This window comes from Sapajus apella, unplaced genomic scaffold (assembly GCF_009761245.1).
Source record: "Sapajus apella isolate SASKATOON/1434 unplaced genomic scaffold, GSC_monkey_1.0 scaffold42, whole genome shotgun sequence".
In the NCBI taxonomy this organism is placed as follows: Eukaryota; Metazoa; Chordata; class Mammalia; order Primates; family Cebidae; genus Sapajus; species Sapajus apella.
Genome location: NW_022436982.1, coordinates 20,566,636 through 20,574,092, shown reverse-complemented (window position 1 = coordinate 20,574,092; position 7,457 = coordinate 20,566,636). Strand labels below are relative to the sequence as shown.

General features: G+C 38.0%; 1 long non-coding RNA gene across 1 annotated transcript in view; it reads right to left on the bottom strand.

Moving 5' to 3' along the window:
• The window catches only part of LOC116565956, a 13,151-nt gene extending 7,389 nt beyond the window's left edge, over positions 1–5,762 (bottom strand). Inside the window, exon 1 of the long non-coding RNA XR_004275679.1 lies at positions 5,731–5,762. This is a non-coding gene — a long non-coding RNA (uncharacterized LOC116565956). The remainder of the gene's footprint in view (positions 1–5,730) is intronic.
• Positions 5,763–7,457: the final 1,695 nt, after the last annotated feature.

Sequence of the window (7,457 nt, the reverse complement as noted above, 5' to 3'; positions counted from 1 at the left end):
AAAAAAAAAAAAAAAAAAAATAGAGTTAGGAGAATTTTAGATAAGTAAGCCTCTAAAAATACACAGCAATGAAGTATTAACCATTTTAATAGAAAAGCCTGTATATATATTGCATCACAATGTTCACCAGTTATTGCTGCAGTAAAACTTCAAAAATTGTTAGTGCAATTTAATGAAGCTGCTTATGAACTGCTACTTAAAAATTTCATGCCTGTTAATCCAGCCTGCCTCTCAAAGTGGGCTCTCACAAAGGAAGGGATTATCTCATAGTACATCCTGTGTTCTGCTGCTCAGTGAGAATGCTCTACTGCTTCTACCGATGATGGTTTTCTGGAAGCAGTTACTACCCTGAAGAGACATGCTCAGATATAAACTAAGTCATTTCTCTTTGCAAACGGAAAAATGGTCAGTTCATATATCTTAAACCCCAAAACTTGAAAAATAAAATTCTAAGGCACACTTTTTCATGACATTTTCATATTTGAGAATATTTACATAGTATTTTAAAGGAGGATTTAGTTCATTTTATTGAACTTGTCTTAATAACGATCAATAGTATCTGTTTAAAATTCTGTATAAAAGTACAAATAGGTTAGATTTATGTCTTTAAATGTTTGAGTCAGAAATACATAGAACAAATTAACATTTTATTTTTTTTAGACAGAATCTCATTCTGTTGCCAGTCTGGAGTCCAGTACCTCTATCTCAGCTCACTGCAACCTCCACCTCCCCAGTTCAAATGATTCTCCTGTGTCAGCTTCCTGAGTAGCTGGGATTACAGATTCCCACCACCACACCCAGCTAATTTTTGTATTTTTATCAGAGTCAGGGTCTCACCATGTTGGCCATGCTGGTCTTGAACTCCTGACCTCAGGCGATGCTCCCCCCTCGGCCTCCCAAAATGCTGGGATTACAGGCATGAGCCACCATGCCTGGCCAAAAATAACATTTTAATTTTGTCGTCACATTTTCGTAAGCTCTAAATTTTTTAGGTCATGTAAATATAGAGCAATTTAGGCAGAGAATAATTTTAATTATTGACCACAAGCTTTATGTGTTTATTTTAACCAGTTGTTTTTTTTTTTTTTCCCCCCTCAAAAGGGTACTGTGACTCTAAAGACACTTTCCTTTAAATTCATAAATAATGATGGTTTGGTACTTAATACTTGAGACACCTGGAGGCAAAGGAAATCAAGGATTATGTTTACAATTATATGTTATATGAAGTAACACATGGTCTTATGTAGCTTGAGTTTAATATAATGCTCCCTGCAAATGTCAGTTGAAGTGAAAAGAATCTTCCAAAGAATCTGAACTGGGAGCCAATATGCTTACAAGAATGGGTGTTGGCCTGTTGTTTGATTTCGTAGGGAAAGTCATGGAAAACTCTGGGCTTCCTAGGTCCCTCCACCTTGATGTCTAGGCCACAGTGATTTGGCAAAGGCAGGATTGAAGGAGAACTTTCTGAATTTTTTAGCAGTGATATATGAGCCCATTATAAACACCAACTGTGTGGGCTGAGTACGTGTTAGCAATGGAAGTGAACAACCTAACACAAGATGAGACAAGGAAGATATAGTGAAGAGTTAATTCGTTGAAAACACAGCCATAAAGCAGGTTTATTTTCCCAATAATTATTAATAAATATGCTCTGCTCATTAAGATCGCGTTTTTTTTTTTTCAAGCTGGTAAGTGAGCTCATTCGATCATATAAATTTTCACTTGCTTTATGTCATTAGAGAAGTTCCTTTCCCGCTCTGGCGCCTCAACGTTGGAGCAGAGCCAACTCCACGTGAGATTCAGGGAGGGAGGCTGCCGCTCTCCCTGAAGGCTGCTACTGCTGAGGCCTAGGGGCTTGGTGTGAACACAAGAGTTCCTCCAGCTTCCTACTATCTGCTGTTTTGAGTCCAAAATATTTATTATATGCAATGACCCTGGAGTCACAAATATAATAAATATTGCATGACAAGAAAAGCTGAGATTGTGAGGTAAACCAGACAAACGAAACAGTAATAGGGCCAGCATTAGAAATCTCCTCCCAAATTCCCACTTCATGGCTTAACTACTAAAACCTTGGTGCCCCTCTGAGCAATAGGAAGTTAAGTCAATTTCCCATAGCCATTAAGAAGGCTATGCTTGGCCTGGCATCATGGCTCATGCCTGTAATCCTAGCACTTCGAGAGGCCGAGGCAGGAGGATCACCTGATGTCAGGAGTTCCAGAACAGCCTGGCCAACATGATGAAACCCCGCCTCTACTGAAGAAAAAAAAGAAAAATTAGCTGGGCATCGTGGCAGGCGTCTGTAATCCCAGCTACTTGGGAGGTTGAGGCAGGAGAATCACTTGTACCCAGGAGGCGGAGGCTGCAGTGAGTCGAAATAGCGCCACTGCGCTCTAGCCTGGGCAACAAGAGCAAGGCTCTAGAAAAAAAAAAACAAAAAACAGAGAGAGAGAGAAACCTACCTATGCTTGTTTAAACAATCAGGGTAACCCGAAATAGTTTGAAACAATCGTTTATATTCGACAAAGTGAGGAACCAACAATATAGATGGAAATTAGGAAATAAAATATAAACAGGCCATAAACAAGAAAATGGCTATTGGATCACAGACATAAAATATTTTTTTCTTGATGGCTCACTTTCCACACATGGAAATTAAGCTTAACAAAAGAAGAAATGTTTTCTCCTTCCCATCTTTATCTGTATCCCTTGGCACCAACAGCAGTGCCTACCACATAATTGGCTCTCAATAAAATAATTTGAATCAATGAATCATTTTATAATTTTGTCCATATTTTTAAACAGGTTACGGACAAAAATGATACAAGTAATAGAGACACAACAGTAGTACCTGGCACATAATTAGCTCTCAATAAATAATTTGAATCAATTAATATATTTAGCCAGATTTTAAAGGTTATGGAGAAGTGATACAAGCAATGGGATCAACACAGGTTTTCAATGCAAAAATTAGATTACAGCACTGAGCATCTTTGTCAAATATTAAATGCTCTCATTTAGCTCCCAGATGTTCCTTTCATTCCTGCATTAGAATATTTATCAGACTGCTGCAACCATTTATTCACATGTCTGTCTGCCCCTCTAGACCACCATGCCTGCCTTTCCGCTGCATATAGTGTCTGGCACACAGTGTTCCATAAATATTTGATGATTGAAGGAACAAATAATAGGTACCTGGAGAGCAAACATTCCAGATGCGTTACTAATTGAGACGTCAGAAATCTCTTTAACTTTTCGATGAAAAACAACTGTAGGGTAAAGTCCTTCTCAAGGTTTCTCAGGGCCCATGAACGATTGGTTTATTTTTTCCATTCTTCAAATGCAGTGGTGGGGAGAAACGCGTTTCTTCCGCTGAAGTTATGGAGATGACCACATGATGGCGCTCGCGCTGCACCGTAAACCAGAAGCAGCTGAGCTGCTTGGATCCCCGGGCAGCTCCTGGTCCCTCCCTTTTCTCTTCTGTCCCGGTTGTCTTGCTGTTTCCCCTCCGGTCCTTCTTCCCATCCAGTCAAGCTTGATACACATTAACAGTTGCCAAGAAGCTGTCAGAACGGAACTCGGGTACTGCCCACCTGAAGCTAGTATTTTCTTTGTTCTGTGACAGGCCAAATTCTGTATATTTCTCCCATTTTAAAAAAGAACATTTTGAATGCTGTTTAAACTCTGTATTTGTAGCTCAAGATAGTTATTTTTATTTTGCCCTTCATTGGTCCCTGCAAGTAACCTATACTTTCTCAGCAAAATAGCCAAGAGACTCAAATTGGGTCCTAAGTCATTAGAATCCCCTCAGCTAGGGAAATTGAGGCATAAGCCTTTGCCAACATATACAATAGTAGACGATTACAAGGTGTAAGGCATGTGGATACCTACATTCAGTGCAGATTGGAAAAGTTGGAGAACAAAAATAAGTTACATGAAAAATCACCTTCCCGTTAAGAATTAAAAACGAGTTCAGAAAGTAGATAACTAATGCAGTTTTTAAAAACAGAAAGAGTAGCCCGGCATGGTGGCATGTGCCTCTAGTCTCAGCTGTTCCAGAGGCTGAGCAGAGAGGCTTGCTTGAGCCCAGGAGGTCGAAGCTCCAGTGAGATATAATCTGACTACTGCACTCCGGCCTGGTGGGTGACAGAGAGATTCTATCTCAAAAGAGCTTCGACCTCCTGGGCTCAAGCAAAAGGAAAGGGAAATGGGATAAAAGTTTTCAACTAAAGCTTTAAAGTGGGTTTTTCTTTTCTTTTTGATTGAAGCAAACATGACATATGATGGCATGCTCCATGATTTATGTTTTGTTAAAAACAATTTTACTGAGATATAATTTACATTTAATAAAATGTATTCATTTAAGAAAACAAAAAACAATCCAGTGAGTTTGGACAAATGTCTATACACTAGTGTGAAACACTGCCACAATCAACACACATAACTTTTCCAATGCAAGAGAACATTTCCTCATGATCTCTCAGGCCAGTCCCTACCCTCACTGGTTTATATTACTTGAGAACACGTCTACCTGACTTTGACCTTCATGTAAATGGACTCATACAGTATACATACCTTGTTGTGTCTGGCTTTTTTGGCTCAATATATTTTTGATGTTCATCCACACTGTAGAAGCATTTACAGTTCATTCTTTTTATTGCTGAATAGTGTTCAACTACATGAACATATTTTTTTATTCATTTTCTTCATAGACACTAAATGTTTCCAGTTTTGACTATTATAACTAAAGCTGCCATAAACATTCTTATACATATATTTGTGTGGACATATGCTTTCATTTTTTAGGGTGAATACCTGAGAATGGAATTGCTGGGTCATAGGCAAGTTGTAGGTGTTTGATATTGTAAGAAATTAGCAACATTTTTCAAAGTGGTTGCATTCCATTCCTAGGAATTCCATAACAAAATACCAAAATCTGGGTGGATCAGAATAAGAGAAATGTATACTCTCAGAGCTCGGGGGTCCAGGAGTTTAGTATCAAAGTGTCCTCGAGCCATACTCCCTGTGACAGCTCCAGGAAAGAATCCTTCCTTGCCCCTTCAAGCTTGTGGTGGTTGCTGGCAACCTCGGCATTCCTTAGTTTGTGGCAGCCTAATTTCAATCTCTGCTTTAAGCCCATCTGTCTTCACTTGGCCTTCTTCCATGTATGTCTCCTCTGTGTCTTTGTGTATCAATTTCCATCCTCTATTAAGAACACCAGTTATTTGATTTAGGATCAATTCTAAACCAGCATGACCTCATTTTAACTTGATTACGCCTGTAAAGATCCCATTTTCAAATAAGGTCACATTCTGAGGTTCCAGTTAGACATGAAGTTGGGGGACACTATTCAGCCCGGTCCAGTGGTTGAACAAATTTACAATTTCCCCATAAGTAGGAGAGTTCCAGTTCCTTCACATCCTCAGCAGCGCTAGGTGTTATCACTGTCAATTCTAAAATGTTAGCCATTATAGTGTGTGTGGAGTGGTACCTCATTTGGGCTTCAAATTTCAGTTTCCTGGTAACAATGGATGTTGAACCTCTTTTCATGAACTCATTAGTCATTTAGGATCTTCCTTTAGAAAAACTATCTATCTTCTGCCCATTTAAAAATTGGGCTATTTTGTTTGTTTTTGAGATGGAGTTTCACTGTATTACCAGGCTGGAGTGCCTTGGCACTATCTGAGCTCACTACAAACTCCATCTCCCAGGTTCAAGCAATTCTCCTACCTCAGCCTCCCAAGAAGCTGGGATTACAGGTGACCCCCCACTACACCCACTAACTTTTTGTATTTTTAATAGAGACGTGGTTTCACCATGTTGGCTAAGCTGGTGTCAAACTGCTGACCTCAAGTGACCCACCTAACACCCAGTTGAGCCTCCCAAAGTGCTGGGATTCCAGGTGTGAGCCATTGTCCCTGGCCCACATTTTCTACAGTGTGTTTTGATCAATGGCAGTTTAATTCAGATAAAGTCAAATTTTTAACTCTTTCCTTTATGATTAGTGCTTTTTGTGTCCCCTCCGAACAATCTACCCAAACTTAAAGCTGCAAAAATGTTATCTTTCCCTCCAGAAGCTCTATAGTTTTAGCTTTTATATTTAAGCCTATGATCTATCCTAAATTGATTTTTGCATATGCTGTAAGGTAAGAGTTAAAGCTCATTGTTCCTCACATTTGTGTATTTGTTGTGGCTCTATTTGTTGAAAAGAAACTTCTTTCTCTATTAAACATTGACTGAAAATGTGTTGACTATGTTGTGTTGAAAATTAGTTGATGTCATATGTTTTGTTCCAACCATCTACTTGCCTACTCATGCCACCTTGTTTTGATTACTATCATTTTATACTCTTAAAGTCAGATAGCGCAAGTCCTCCAACACTGCTTTTTTGGGAGGTAGTATTCTCTATTATAGGTACTTTTCATTTACATGTAAATTTCAGAATTAACTTTTCTGTTTCGACCAACAATGAAAAATATCTTTTTGGATTTCGTTGGGATTAAACTGAATGTATAGTAAGTAGGATTTTAAATAATTTGTAAAACCCATTTCTTGCTCAGAAAACCTCATTTTCTAATTTAATTTCCTAAAAGTGTCTTGTCTTTGAAAAATATATATAAATGTCTCTAGCCAGATCAGAACTTATTTTGAAAATCTTGGAAATCATCCAATCCATTTTAAGCAACTCTGCCTTGAAAAAAAGAAACTTCTTCCCAATAATTTGTCTGTGGAAAGATTTTTCTGACATTAAAAAATGTACATACTTATGATAAGCAACCCATAACTTCAAAAATGTTTTGGGAGCTTTTCTTAAAAATACTAATATCCATTTCATTTAACTGTTAGCTACTAAATACTTCTCCATAGACTAGGTTCAATAGAAAAATACTAACTAGTTATATTTTCAAATTATTGAAAAGTAAAAACAAAATTCATTTTTCTTTACTTCTCTCTCACTCCATTATCCACTTTAATAATATATTCACAATATATATGTACAGAATGTTTGAAAAACCACACACCTGCCACATTTTGCTTTTCAAATGTTTTCAGTCTTAGGTATATTCTGAGTCTTGCCTGTGTTTCTTTCCACATGAGATATTTCACTATGAAATACATGAATAATTTAAAAACTTGAAAACTATAATGAAAGTTAAAATGTGAAAACAAAGTCTTAATTATTGTTACATCCCTACATTTCTTTCAGATGGCAGTGAAGTATGTTGAAGGGAGCAATTCAACCACGCTGCCTCCTCTGATAGCCCAACTCCTCCCCACCTGTCAGCAATTAAATACCTGGATGACAGCGCACTATCTTTCATCTTTTCAACTCCAAAGGGATGAGAGGTTTACAATTAAGGAATTATTGGCTATAGTATCACAATGCTTCTAAGATCTGCAGCCCTAACCACGTAGTTTGAAAATTAGTCTATATGTTGCAGGTGCCATCTGCTGGA